Genomic DNA, 15,283 nt, shown 5'->3' with positions numbered 1-15,283 from the left:
AGGATTTAGGAGCAAAGCAGGGTCCGAACAACCCCCACCCTTGAACCTGAACACATCAAAGTTTAGGACAGAATTTAACAGCCTGCCCTTGGCCTGGCTGAATTATGGGGAAGTTCAGATCTGGATCTGAACGGTGCAGCCTGGATTCATTTGTGCTTGGGAGCTCCCGCCAGGAAGTGAAGAGAGATCGACAAACATTCCTTGTGAGATTTCCCATGCTTCTTGTTTGCAGTCGGCATCATCACCACTGGGACAGAATTTGAATTGCATTAGACAGACAGAATTCACTAGTAGATGAATTACAAACTTTTCATTTTCTCTTCTATACCTTGGCAATGAGTGAGCTGTTGTGACAGAGCTTTCCATCCCTGAAGACTTTATTTTGTCTAGCTAGAGGCTTCTCTATGGCCTGCATTATTATAGCATCTGAACACCCTGCAAGCATTAAGGGATTTTATCTTCACAGCACCCCTGGGAGACAAAGGAAGATTATCCCTATTTCACTGATGGGGAAACTGAGGCACAGAGGGATTAGGGGCCAGATGTTCTAAAGAGCTCAGCTCCCATTTAGGACACCAAAATAGGTGGCCAGATTTTCAGAACAGCCCTGTACACCGCATGCAGAGCTCTATTGAGAATGTGCCCCAAAGGGTCAAAACAGGAGCTGCTGGATGCTGAGTGCTTCACGATCCAGTCTTCATTTTAAAAGGCTTAAAAGAGAGCCAAGCTCTTGAAAAACTGGGTGTATATAACTGGCCCAAGGTCACAGCAAGTCTGTGGGCAGAGATGGGAATTGAACTCAGAGTTCCTGAGTCCCAGTCCAGTGCCTTAACCATTAGCCCATGCTTCCTCTCTATTGCTTACATTTACACAGAGGGGGAAGGTGGGAGTTCCAAAAAGTTACATGCACTAGTTTCAAAGAGATCGGATTAATAATCTTTATGCAATTGGGCTTTACCAGTGAGTGACTGGTTAGCTGTAATGGAAGGTTCTCTTTCAAAATGATGGGATGTGTGTTAGAGGGCGTTTGTGTGAAACTGCCTCCCTTCGTAGATGTGTCTGATGAAATAGCCACATGTCCTCAAGTGAAAAAATATATCCCTAACAGGCTGGCTGCATGCATTAAATCTGGACCAATGTACATAAGAATGGCTGTACTGGGTCAGACCAATGGCTAGCCCAGTATTCTGTTTTCTGACAATGGCTAATACCAGGTACCCCAGAGGGAATAAACAGAACAGATAATCATCAAGTGATCCATCCCCTGTCACCCATTCCCAGCTTCTGGCAAACAGAGGCTGGAGACACCATCCTGGCTAATAGCTATTGATGGACCTCTATCCTCCATGAACTTATCTAGTGTTTTTTGTTTTGTTTTTTAAAAAAACCTTGTTATAGTCTTGGCTTCCACAACATCCTCTGGCAAAGAGTTCCACAGGTTGACTGTGCGTTGTATGATGAAATACTTCCTTCTGTTTGTATTATGCCTGCTATCTACTGAATTTCATTTGTCTCATTACAGATCATGGTGAAACTGCAACGGAACTTTCTATTCCATATGTACGTGGGGGCAGCAGTATGATCAAATCAGGGAACAGGCTGCCAGGACTCCTGGGTTCTACTCCTGAGCCTGACTTAGGCAAGTCACTTCCCCTCTTTGTGTCTCAGTTTTACCTTCCGTAAAATCGGGATGACACTTATCATGCTTTGTCACATGCTTTGAGAACTGCGGATGAGAGGCTCCTGTGTCAGAGCACAGTATTTGTAATGATCTGAGGACAGGTTTAAAGAGTGGCTGGACACAGAGCTGAGATGGGAATTCCTGCTTGGTGGTGGTATTGACAGGCGCATACACGGAAGGTGCGTTTTATCAATATGCGCAATTAACGAAGCTGGGGGTTGGGGCACCCATGGGAGCTGCTGTCGCAACATGTAGCTCTAAGATGCTGCAAGGTAAATATAAAAATATGGAGATATACCTAGCTCATAGAACTGGAAGGGACCCTGAAAGGTTATTGAATCCAGCGCCCTGCCTTCACTAGCAGGACCAAGCCCTGATTTTGCCCCAGATCCCTAAGTGGCCCCCACAAGGATTGAACTCACAACCTTGGGTTTAGCAGGCCAATGCTCAAGCCACTGAGCTATCCCTCCCCTGGTACAGTCGCTAATCAAAAAATCAAGCCCGATAAGATAATACTTTAGTTCAACCACAGGTCAGTGGGCTTGAAGCAGTCATCACAGGATGATATTCTCTAGCCTGTGCTAAGCAGTTGGAGTAGATGGTCAATGGCTTCTTCTGGTTAGAAAAATCTATTAATCCAACCTACTGATATACATGAGAAGGGGTTGAACATAACACTGGACTCCCCTCACCTGAAGGCTTCATCTGGGATCCCGGACACTGATGCACTAAGCAAACTAGAGATGTGGTGCCCTGACAGGAAAATTGTTTCTTTCGCTCCTTTGCAGGGAAGACAGAATGCAGCTTCATTCAAGCCAGCTCCTTTCCTTGCCAAGGGGAGAACTGAAATAGGCATGGTGTTCGCCAGTTGCCAATCAGAGAGATGGTCAGCAAGTTCGAAACAGGAAAAGAAAAAAAGGGATGGGGGGGGAAAAAGCGGTTTCTTGTCTTTTTTCCCCCTCCTATCCTCTTTCTTTTCTCTTTTTTCTTTCTGCAAGATAGAAAGACAAACCGCGAACAACATAATTGCTGAAATGTGGTGTGTAATAATAGCTATTCAGAAGCTGATCATTCATATTAAACAGGGTGAAGCAAGCTTCTCATTTGCATGTTTGAGATTATATGCATTTCAAAAGTCATTTCCGCAGGGTGTATGAATGACATTAATTCCCATGTGGAGTTGCCGGCTCCCTCCTGTAGTCCTCATACTTTCAAAAACACACACTCGTGTGCACACACACACGCACAAAGTGACATACTTGTAGCTACGAGAGAATTCAAGGTTAAAGGGATTACTGTATTTTCTTTTTATTTAAAATATATGAGAGTCACTTGCAGGGATGCGAGGGCACTCGCATGAGATCGAGGAATGTTGCTCCAAGCACCGAGACGCTTGCTGAGAAGGGATCACAGACATTACCAGAAAGAGAGAGAATGTTTGCCTACGGACATTGTGAGCAAAATCTAGGCAGATACATGTGCCGACTGCATTCACCCTCCCTGAGCTTGTGCTCAAAGCTGTGTATTGATCTCAAAGCACCTTCCAAACAAATCAATCCATGCACTCACACTTTGGTAGGTAGAAGCATAGCTAATGCACCTATATTGGAGACAGGGAGAGCAAGGTACAGAGCGGTGAAGCGACTGGTCCCCATAAAGTCTGGCCAGAAGTAAAGCAAGGAAAAAGAACCTAGGAGTCCTCACTCCAAGTCGTCCAGTCTACCAATCAGAGTATGTCTACCTTACAGAGTTACATAAAGAATAGAAAGGCACATTGCTTTATAATCTGCTCTAACCACTGGTTCATGCTGTCTCTTCCCCTCCATTGTGTCTCAGTTTCTCTTCCCTCGTATTTTTTCATTCAATTCACTTGCATTCTTCTAGCCTATATAGGTTCTTAACCCACACTCACCACTGCAGCAGTTGAGTGCCTTCCCAAGATGATAGCTATCCATGGCTCTTACATGGTCCCCGTTACCATGGCATCTGAGCACCTCACAATCTCATGTATTTATCCTCACCACCCCGTGGTGCTATTACCCCATTCTACAGAGGGGGAACTGAGGCACAGGCATTAAGTGATTTAGGATAGTTTACAGTGCAATACACGGAGCACAGCTGCGGCTGGCTCAGCTCTGCTGACTTGGGCTAAAATGATCAGTGTAGAGATTCAGGCTGGAGCCTGGGCGGTTTCTCCCACAGTCCCAAATCACTTCATTCCATTTCTGCCCAACTTTAAGGGTTCAAGCCTGTAACAGCTGAGCATTCCAGTTAAAGCACAGCTGGGCAAAATATTTCACTTACATAATTTTCTCCCTGAAAATGAGAATTTTCATTTCTTTCGACAGTCTTCGAGTTTCTTTTTTAAATGATGAGAATTTTTCAATGTTCAAAAAGCCAAAAAATTCCGGAAAACAAGGTTTTCCATTTCTTTCCATGTTCCCCCTCCCACCCCGAGACTACTAACTATTTTCCAACCATCTCCAACTTTAAGCATGTGAATAGTTTCAACAGGAGAAGCAGAGAGAATCCCGGGGTCTTTCTGCGTCCAAAAGCCATGAGCTATCTTTGGGGTCATGAGCTTTAAAGGACTCAGAGTTGGATTAGATTTTTATATGGATAACAAGAATATCCAGAGTTATAATAGGAAAATGTTAAAAAATATATATATAAAAGAGTATTGGAGAAAATGTAAACTTTCCTGGCTTCAGGGCATAATTTCAAATCTAGCTATTGAGAATTAGGAGGAAATCTTTCCCTACTGGTAGCTTATTGCATAAATATAGCATTTTTTGCCCCTTCCTCTGAAGCATCTGATGCTAGCCGCTATCAGAGTTAGGATACTAGACTAGATGGGCCACTGGCTTGGTCCAGTCTGGCAATCTCTATGGTCAATAACAAAATGCTGATCAGTTTCACGAGTCCAGTAAATTTCACTTTTCTGGTCTCAATGCTAGTGGGATACTGCTGTACTGGTTTCCTAACACTGCCAGGGAAGGATAAAATATTTTTAAGTTTTATTTTAAAATATATAATAATAATGAAAATCTCTCTCTTCATAGTAAGGTTTTGTAAAACCTTAAAAAAAATATTAAACCGATGGTGTATTAACTGTTACAGCCTCGCTTTAAAATTATGAATCAGAAGCTATTCTGAATCTTGGCTCAGTTGGGGCTGGTGGCTCCACGTATGATGCTGGAAGGTTGAGGGAGAAAAAAATTGTCTGTCTGTCCCAACATGTACGTTCAGGCCCTGATTCTGCAAACACTTGAACACGTGTTCAACTTAAGCACAAGCAAATGAACAAAGTACGTGCGGGATCAGAGCCTTAGTCTTTCACCTGGTTTAGCTTTCTCCCCTCCTACATCTCTTATTGTTAAATATTTTTATTACAGCAGCACCGAAAGAGGCCAGTTTAGGAACAGGGGCCCATCCTGACGGGCACTATATGGACACACCAGTATATAGGTCCTGCCCCAAGAAACTGCCTCAGGAGACAAGGTTCACATTTAAAAAAAAAAAAAAAAACATATCACTGATTACCAGTTTCCTGCGGCCAGGATCAAAATAATCTTGTTTAACAATTGCCCTTCCATTTTACTGCCTATTTTTGCCTGCTTCAGCGTGCACCTTTCATATGACAACGAAAAGAAAAGAGAAACAAGAAAGAATTACTAAAAGGGCAAAGAGAGAGCCCTCTGTCTTTAGCAGTACCATATGGCAAAGAGAGTATTAATTACTGTTGCTTTTTAATTAACAATTGCTTAATCTGAGCAGTAACATTTGCCTTGACATCTTTTGACTCGCTGCTAACCTGTAAAGCACACGCGCCATGCCAAGTCATCAATTAATTTTTATTGACATTTTCTTCCCCCAAACAGGCACAATCCCAGGCTTTTCCAATTAACACCTCCACATTCTCTAATTAGCACAATTAACAGACTGATGGATGCCCAGAGTTTCCCTGGGAGAGTGAGCACAGATCAGCTCTTTTTGCTATCGGGACAGACTTCCTGCTGAGTGCGCACATGCACAAAACATGTCTCCTCTGTGATTTAAAAAGCAAACGCTTATAGGATGCACATATGTGCAGCGTTAGGCTCTTGAATATGTATACACATCATGGTGGTGTAATGTTTATCATCATCATCAAGCATTTATATGTATCTATACAGAGGAGGAGGGATGGTACAGGGGTTAGAGCACTAGCTTGAGACTTTAGGACACCTGGGTTTAATCCTCTGCTCTGCCACAGACTTCCCGTGTGGCCTTGGGCAACTCACTTAGTCCTTCTGTCCCCCATCTGTACAGTGGGGCTAACAACACTGCCTTGCCTCATAGTGAGACTGGGAGGATGAAGAGAGTAAAGATTGTGAGGTACTTGGTAAAATAAGTAACTGTTTTAGCTCTTTTTCCTCATCTACCCTCTTTGTTTTTATTACAGTGATTCCTAGGGAGCCTGTGACTTTGTAGTGCATTTTACAGAGATTACTACTTCAATGATGGTATACAGACCCCACCTGAGATCAGGGCCCTAGCGTGCTAGGCGCTGTACAGACACGTAAGAGACAGTCCCTGCTCTGAAGATTTTACAAACCCAATTAGGACAAACACAGAATTGAAGAGACACAAAGTTAAGGGCTCAAACACACAAAATACAGGCTCACGTTACCTAGGGAATGAATCATACAAAAGTGTTGATATTGTTAAGAACAGTGTGAGACAGGGCAGGAGTAGATTATCCAGGAGTGGAAGCTGGCAGGGGTATTATTTACACAGGGAGAGCGGAAACCACAGTGCAGCAGTATCTCCCCCTCTCTCCCCCCCCACCCCCCCCAAGACTATGTAGTCTAAACTGCACAGAAACTTCAGGATGTGCCTGGGCCCTGGAACTGGGGGAGATCCAGGATCCAAGGCCAGTCGCATATGAAGCATCTGACATGGAGATCAGCCAGCCCACTCACTGTGTTCCTCTCCCCACCTTGCCCACAGTGGTAGTAGGTTATTCCCTCCCCTCTCTATGAAATGGGAACAACAAGCTGGCAATCGGGTTTTCATCTGCCTTGCCAGCACCACGTTCTTCCCCCTCGTCACCCCGTGCAAGACGGTATTTGGCGTGGCAGAGTTTGGAGCTCACTTCCCTGCTCTGTGCTGACAGGACCGATCAGCGGCCCAACAGTGGACCCTACACTGAGCTACGTGCTGCTGCTTAGTAACGGAGGGCCTCCCCGACTCCCCTGTTCCTGGCTCTGATCTGCCATCCCTCCCCTCCCTACTACTGCAAGCCGGGCAGAAATATCTGTGCTACCCCCGTAGACATGGCCTCTAGTAGGTGCAGGGATTACAGCGATGCAAAGATGTGCGTCCCCTGCTAGAGCCTCGGTAACTCACCTCTCAGCCTCTGCAATCCCTAGGTAAATAAATTCGGTTATGGGGAGATGTGTGACATACACAATCTACCTCACCCCCATCGTAGGGAGAAGCCAGGGTAAAGTCAATTCACTCATTTAAAATCTCCTTCTCCCTCCAAATCACTGTGGTTAACTGCCACAGAACCTTCCGTTTAGATGATTCTGCTCTTTCTAGTCACCTCCAACACCTTTTGCTCATCCGCCGAATCGCAGCAGAAGGAAAAGCACCTGCCACCTTCTTACCATTGTAAATACAGCAGCAGGAGGGATGCAAAACAGTGAACACAGCAACCGCCCACTAGGTGGGGCAAGTCACTTTTACCCCTCCTGTCAAATAAGGGTAAGGATGCTGGTTCATTCCCTGGAAAGGCACTCAGGTCTAGGGAATAAAAACAAGCTCTACCGCAGTGCTAAGTATTGTCAGCAGGTAAAATTCCACACCTCAGAAGTGGAGGGGGGGCGGAGAGGAACCAGGGATTCAGTGCAGGGAAAATCCAACCCCAAAACCGTCCTGTTCACAATAAGCTCCCTTCCACATGGACTGCAGAGAATGCAAAACTGACTTTGTCCAAAAAAAGGAAGCCTGGTAAAACAAGGGGGGGAGGGGGAGGTTAGCAGAGTGTCTCTCTCCTTTTCTCTCCCCAGCACCCTCTAACCGAAAGGGTCTAGGCTTGCAAGGGTCTGGAAGTACCTGGCATTTCAGATACTCCTCAGAACAATTTGTACCTCGTCAGTCTGCAAAAGTGAGCTGGAAATGTAAAAATGACTTGGCCAAGTATTTGCAACATGCCTGCTGCTGTGACTCATGAGAGAGGATTTCTGGCCAGGCCAGAAGCAGCAAGAGGCTCTGGTGAGCTATTCAAACTCACGGCGGGCCCTCAACCAAGACGCTCCAGATCCAAAACACCGCCTGGAGAGCTTCCCATCGACATCTCAACTCGGCAGCTCAAGCCCCTCCCTAGGCTTTAACCAAACCAATTTGCCTAGTGCATTCTTTCTGGCTCCAGCCTCATTGAGGTTCGAAGGCAAGGCAGACGGGAGGAGACAGAGGACCAGCGTCGTGCCTGGGTCACTACCCCCTTGAGCGTAGCGAGGTCTTTCCCTGAAGCACCGGTTTTCCAGGGAGCATGCTCATCTTACTGCAGCTACCCAGGAGGCAGGCTGTCTTGAAGGTAGGTACCCACGGCATGGGCTGGCAGCACTAGAGGAACCAACCTTAGCACAGAGGCTAATGCTGGTAGAGGAAGCACATTGGTGCGGGGGAAGGAAAATTACATCTAAGATGCACTGAAGACCCATAATTCACGACACCAGTGCCTCCAGGGAACTCTTTATAACTAACCCGGGAGGAAAAACCCCATGCAAAGTGGGGGAGGCTGCTGGAATGTCTCTGACTCGCTACCACAAACACAGATCTGCTCTGAGCCACAGAAAGTGGAGCCAGCCCGCCTCCCCGGGTCTGGGCACCAGGAACTCTTCAGGAAGTGACTCGCTAATCTTAAAAAGCTTTGGGCTCAGGAGGCGAAAGCAAAGCTGGGACTGCTCGGAGAGTGGCTTTTTACCCTTTAATTAACACACAAACACATGGAAATGTGGAAAGGGGATTAGAATAAACGGCTGGCAGAGCTAAAACGAATTTAAAGCATTACCGTAAATTGGAAGAGACTGAAGGAACCAGGGATTGGCTAAGTCCAGGCACCCACTTTAATGGGAATCGCACCTACGGGCACTTTCATCCGCTCCCAGCAAAGTATTTTGGAAGGAGTCAATCTCCGAGGCGGCCCCACCCCACCACATGAAGGAAAACTGAAGATAAACCCCTCAGTCAGTACCCTCCCTGCCTCAAGTACTCAGGTGCTCAACTATTTCACCAGCTTTTAGCTCCTTCCAGCAGAGGCATTTCACTGAACCTTCTGGAACATGTCAAGCAACCTCTATGCAGGCCCGGCAGCATATACCCCACCTCGCCAACGCAGTCGTGGATGCTTACGATCCCCAACACCACAGCCCCTCTCAAAGCTAGTGGCAAACTTCCAAGGTCTAAACCCAACTCTGGAGGTACCATGCCTTTCATCCTTGGCTCTAGAGGCATCTAGCAAGGGACCTCAGGCTCCAATCTTCTGGATGCAGCAGCAGGTGAGAAGAGCCAGTGTGTGCAGATTTCAAATGGAGCATTTAGTCTTCCCTTTTATAAAGGAGTGAAGTGAGAAAAACCTGCAGAAGAGCATCTCCTAGAAAGCTGGGTCCCGCTATTTTGGAACTGCAGAGAGTCTGGCTGGACATCTGAGCTGAAGGCCCCCCCAAGCACAACCAATGGATCTTGTTGCTGTTCAAAGCAGCAGAGGTCGGCCCACAGAAACTGCTGGCTATCCAGGATTGGGCACAGCGAGCAGATGCCAGGCCAAAAAAGCTCCCGAATGAGCGAGGCTGGGGATTCTAATCTCACCCTGCACAGAGCGCTGGTAGGAACAGAGACTTCTCTCCAAAATGAGCTCCCCTGTACTTCGGTAGCAGTGTCCGATTGAGCCCGCTCAGCAGAGTTGTAGCGAGGATTGTTCCCGCATGGCCAGGTGTCAAGACAGTGATGATTTAGAAGGGGGCACTCTTCGCACCGAGCCAGCACTGAACCGCTGCCCTGGCAGGTCAATATGGGGAATGCCCCGGTCCCGGGGATTCGGTATGCAACGCTGGCTCTTCTCCACAAGCCCGCAGGATGCCGCGTTGGTGTCCCTCTTCCCCTCCATTTGGGACAGGAAGTGAGCTGTTCAACAAGCTGCCACCTTCCACCCCAGAGACAGATGCGCTCCTGCCTCAAGGCCGTCCCGAGCTTGTCAATCAGTTTGGATGCAAGGAGCTCCAGGAAACACGGTTCAGCTGGATTATTCAATTAATCCATTCATTCATTTCCCAGCCCACCTTCTAATCAGCACTAGGAACTGCTTGTCCATCTTTAAAAAAAACCCTCCTGACATCTGAGCCTAGCTGCACGGATGTGGCACCCCGGGTCATGCCTAAGAGGCTACTCTGGCAATGCAGGGCTATGGATGAAAGCCAGCAAAGGTGCAGGGCACGTGCCAGGCGCTGGGTCTGCAGCTTTGCCCACCGCTTCCTTCTGCTGAGCTCTTGAAAAGATTAAAAAAAAAGAGCCCCACTCCATCTCATTAAGAAAGTAAACACAAGAGCCATCTAAGTGTCTAATTAAGCTTCTAATTAGTCCCTGCTTGTTACTAATGCAAATTAGATTACGCCGCTTAACTACAGCATGTCCACAACACCCTTGTTAATTGCGGCCTTTTGAAATTAAATTACTCCCTAATTAGCATATCAAAGCCATTGATTCGGAGCCAGGAAAGATGAGGGCAGGAGGAAGCCGAACGCCAAGTTTTGTTAATCAGGGACGTCTAATTAAATAGTGACGTCGCACACAGGGGCTCCTGTCTCGCAGTTTGGGAGCTGTGTGGGTGGGTGACTGGAGGGATGCCCAAGTCTGAACAAGAGATGGTTGCTAGCCACAGCCTGCTGGGTAGTAAGGGTGCTGCTGGCACCCAGTCACACCCCATTCATAAAGGACAGGACTACAGTTCCCAGGTTCCCTTTGGTTTGTACCCCACTCCCGCGGGCACTTTAGACAATGAACAGCAACTGGTTGAAAGTGCTGCCTTCCCACGGGTCCATCTACTGCTACAGCGCTAGAATAAGCACCTGTCCAGCACTGCATGTGTCTGGGAGAAGGCCTATCAGTGGGAAGACGGGGAAGGGGGTGAGGAGTGATAAAATGGACTCAAATCCCAGCTGAAATACACAGATCTGGTTCCAGATTGACTCCAAGTTAGGGAGTGTTCAGTCAGGCTCTGAATTTGAGTCCATTGCATGAGCTGCCCACATGGGGTGCAGACCCAAGCTCTCTCAAAGCTCAGTGGGGTGGGGGGAGATGCGATTCCGATTTGTGCCCATTTCATCTAACTGGCTCCAATTCTCAACAAGACCAGTTTGCTGGAACCACACTGCACAAAAGCCACAAGCGATGCCGCCAGTTACCTTGGAGCAGAGTTTAGACTCCCCACTATCCAGATATCATTTGTATTTCAATAGCACCTAAAGGTCCCCATTGAGATTGGGGCTTCACTGTGCTAGGAGCTGTATAAACTCACAGGGAGAGACAATACATGCCTCAATCTTTACAAAGGGGAGGAGAAACTGAGGCACAGAGTGGGGGTGTGACTTGCCCAAGATGACTCAACAGTTCTGGGGCAAATCCAGATCTCCTGCATCCCGGTCCACTAGACCCTGCTTCCAAACTGGAACTCTGGCTGCCTAGACGAGGCAGAGCAGAGAATTCTGAAGTAGCAGACAAACCAGAGTCACTCCATACCATGGATATTATAATTATTCATCCTGGGGTAGTACCCAGGTTCCCCAGTCACGCCCAGGACCCCACTGTGCTAGGCACTGTACAAACAGAACAGAGACGGTACCTGCCCCAAAGAGCTTGCCGTTTTCTCCCCAAAAACCTTTCCTGAAGGCACTAAGACCAAAGCACAATGCTCTAGCAATCAATACAGTTCCGACCGTCCTATGAGAAAGGACTGGCCCTGTGATGCTAAGAGCCCCTCAGTGCCCACTGGCAAAAAAGGTTCCCTGCCATGTAACAGCAACTCCTGTCAAGCCTGACAAACTCACTACACCCAACACAGTGCGGTGAGGGTATCTGTCGATCAAGAACATTACGTAAGAAGTCAGATGAAAACTTATCTCATATAGGCCATCAAAGGTGTAAGATGCACGTACAGGTGTTAAATAAAAAAAAGTGGTCTGTGCATACTAAACATGTTTCAAATCAAGTAACCAAGCAGGGTTGCTAAACAAGTCTTCCCTAGACTGAGGAAAGTGGATTTACCTGTCTACCAAGATACCTGTTGTGAATCAAAGTATTGGGAAACCAGCACAAAGAATGCTGCATTTGCATTTTTAAGTCAACAGAAGAGTGAGAAAACAGCCTGGTGTCTGCTCCCTGAAGCACAAACAGGAGGAGAGGAGAACTTTCTCTGGGGATACACTTCAAAAGAACGATAAGAGGAAGGAGAGAGAACCCCTATCATTCAGAGAACAAAGAGGTCGGTGCTCTTTGCACGCCCTGGAACCCCAACCATGCGTGGTGGAAGGGGGACGGTGACGCTGAAAGGTTGCTTTAGGTGAGAAACCTACCTTAGACAAGGATTGTAACCTATTGGGTCAAGTTATAGTCATAAGAAATCATGACTTTGTTTTATTTATAACCATTTCCTGTTGCTATTATCTCTGTGTAGTATCACCTCAAACTTTGTTCTTCATTAATCAACGTATGCTTGTTTTATTATAAATCCATCTCAGTGCTGTTACGTGAGAGTGAGGCGTGCTGAGCCAACAGACTGGGGGGTGTATTCTGTCTGCAGACAGCAGACGTGGGATTTCTGCAGACAGCCAGTGACAGGGGCTGGATGCTGCAGGGAGCTGCTTTTGGAGAGTTTGGGAACTGACGTACATCAAGGGTTAACCTGCAAGGCTAAGTCTGGACTGGCAGAGTCCTACAGTTTGTTTGGCTGGCTAACAGCCTGCGGTGGCAGGGAGCTCCCACACAGTCCCTTGTTGGCAGACTTACAGTGCTGGACCCCCTGAGAAAGTGTCACCGGCCCATCAGACAGGTAGGCATGCTCCAAAGACCCTTATACCTCAGGGCACTTTTCCTCTCTCACAAAGGGCTTGGCTACACTTACAAATTTGCAGCGCTGCAGCAGGGTGTGAAAACACACCCTCTCCAGCGCTGCAAATTGCGGCGCTGCAAAGCGCCAGTTTGGTCAAAGCCCCAGCGCGGCTCCCAGCGCTGTACGTTATTCCCCACAGGGAGGTGGAGTACAGACAGCTCTGGGAGAGCTCTCTCCCAGCGCTGGCGCTTTAACTACACTTAGCGCTTCAAAGCGCTGCCGCGGCAGCGCTTTGAAGCGCTGCCACGGCAGCGCTTTGAAGCGCTAAGTGTAGCCACAGCCTTTGCTACTGCTTTTTTCATTTGTTTGGGGTGCCGGAGAGGGACATCTCAAAGTCTGGGAAACTCCAATCCACCTGTCAATCCACAGCAGATGTTTCAATCTATTGAGAATGGCACAGACGTGTGGGATTTAGTCATCTCTTGCACAGCTTTACCAGTGTATTGCTGGTTTATAATCTATCGAGAGGCAGCCCCTAACCCCACTGTGTGATCTTGGGCAAGTCCGTTTCCCTTCCCAGTGCCTCAGTGTCCTCAGCTGTAAAGTGGGGGTAAATGGTCCCACCTGGGAGATATAGGTCTGTCGCATCTTACACTGGGGTTATGTTCTGCAGTCAGCACGTAAAGCGAAAATCGCATATAGTCAAAATTACATTGAGTGTAATGGCGGGAGGAATTGCCCGCACTACAGGTACAGTATTAAAATTGTTATTTTTCTGGGGGTTTTTTTTTTGGTTTTTGCCGACTGTGTAAAGCCAAAATCGCCCATGTTAAATGCGCGTAAGATGAGACAGACCTGTACAGCAATTGTCACCTGTAGGTAAGTGCTAGTTAGGATACACAGCTAAGAGCAGGGTAGAGGGAGACAGGTTCATGACAGCTCAGTCCTTCATCCCTCAGATTGTAGGCAGAGTTCTCATCCCAATGACATACCATTTGCTACCCATCCTCTCCCCTTCTGAAAGGCTAACCCGCCTCCTACCAACAGTGATCAAAAAGGCTGGGATTAAAGCTCTAGTGACCCATCCTGACCCCTTCCTGAGTCCAGAGGGTTGCAGTGCTGGCAGGAAGGAGCTGAGAAAGGCCCCAGGCTCCAAAGGCCAGCAAGCTCCCACCGAGCGGGATCCAGAAAAGCAGGGAGGGAAATGATGGGGCATTATAGCTGGCGGTCTCTCCACTGACTTCAATGGAGCTATGGTAATTTACCCTGGATGAGCATTGGCCTCATACTTCTCCATCCTATCAAATGGGAGGAGCTTACAGTAGGCCCAGAGTGTTTGCTCTTGAGATAACCACTTGCTATCCTCCCAGAGGAAGTGCAAGTGGAAATTCAATACAACGAAAAGCCATAAAGCTACAGGACACCGCTCTGCTGCCCTCACATTTCTAAGGAGGTAGAGTCGCCACCCGACCCCCAGCCCTCTGCCACAAGGCAACATTCACACCCCCTTAGGGAGACAAAAACATGGAGGCTAGATGGCCCACTGCGGGTTGGTAATGGGAGACGGCACCTTCCGCCTCTAGGACCCTAGTTCAGCTCCAGTGAACAAAGACGGCTACCATCTGAAGATTATTCAGTGAATCTACAAAGCAAGTTTGGTGACCTCACTCCAGCCCCTATGGAAGCAAAATCCACATTGTACAGAAAAGCAGTGGGGTCCAGTGGGTCGGCCATTGTGCGGGGAGCTAGAGTCTATTCCCGCTCTGTTACTGACCTGCTGTGGGACAACGGGCAAGTCACTTCCCCACTCTTTGTGCTGTTTCCTAGGCTTGTCTACACAGACTCTTTAGGACAGGGAATGTCTCACACTACGTGTTTGTACAGCACCTAGCACAATGGGGCTCTTATCCTGGCTGGGGCCCCTAGCTGCCACCACAAGACTAATCACAAAAGCCACCCTTCTCACAGGCACGTTCCTGCAGAGATATCAAAACAGGCAGGGAGGATGAATTAGCCAACAAGCTCTGGGCAGGCAGCTTGGAGAAAGCTGAGCTTGCTTTGCAGATAAACAGACGACGCCAAACTTCAGGGCTCTCAGTTGCAGTTTGCCAGCGTTACATTCTATGCACACGCTCCAGCAACAGAGTCTCAAGCAAACTGGACAATAGGATAATTTAAAGGATTTTTTTGAAAATGCTCTAAAGGGGAAGCTCGTTCAGGGTATCCAGACTCTTTTAAAGACACCAAAATTGGCTACCCAAGAGGAAGAGGGGCCGGCCAGCAGATGGGCAGCGGGGTTGAACAAGCATGGTGGGCAGTCGTTCATACTGAAGTTAATACCATGGGGATTTCTCACTTCAGTTACTTTGAACAGGACTAGGGTACCCATGAGAGGAAAAAGCCTAAATGAGGTCTAAATTAGCTGTTACCACTCAAGAAAGATCCAGGAGTCTTCATGGCTAGTTCTCTGAAGACATCGGCTCAATGTGCGGTGGCAGTCAAAAAAAAAA

The 15,283-nt window shown here is 47.6% G+C and overlaps 1 protein-coding gene across 7 annotated transcripts in view; it reads right to left on the bottom strand.

The window, feature by feature from the left end:
* FOXP4 (forkhead box P4) overlaps positions 1-15,283 on the bottom strand; it is a 143,730-nt gene that overhangs the window by 103,696 nt on the left and 24,751 nt on the right. Inside the window, exon 1 of one of the 7 annotated variants that reach the window (XM_045013149.1) lies at positions 7,073-7,225. The exons of the other annotated variants lie outside the window; for them this stretch is intronic. The gene's annotated coding sequence lies outside the window, so the exon portion shown is untranslated. Of the gene's footprint in view, positions 1-7,072; positions 7,226-15,283 lie in introns of those variants that run through there. 7 annotated transcript variants of the gene reach the window in all.

This window comes from Mauremys mutica, chromosome 4 (genome assembly GCF_020497125.1).
Source record: "Mauremys mutica isolate MM-2020 ecotype Southern chromosome 4, ASM2049712v1, whole genome shotgun sequence".
Taxonomy (NCBI): Eukaryota; Metazoa; Chordata; order Testudines; family Geoemydidae; genus Mauremys; species Mauremys mutica.
This window is presented reverse-complemented; position numbering and strand designations above follow the sequence as displayed.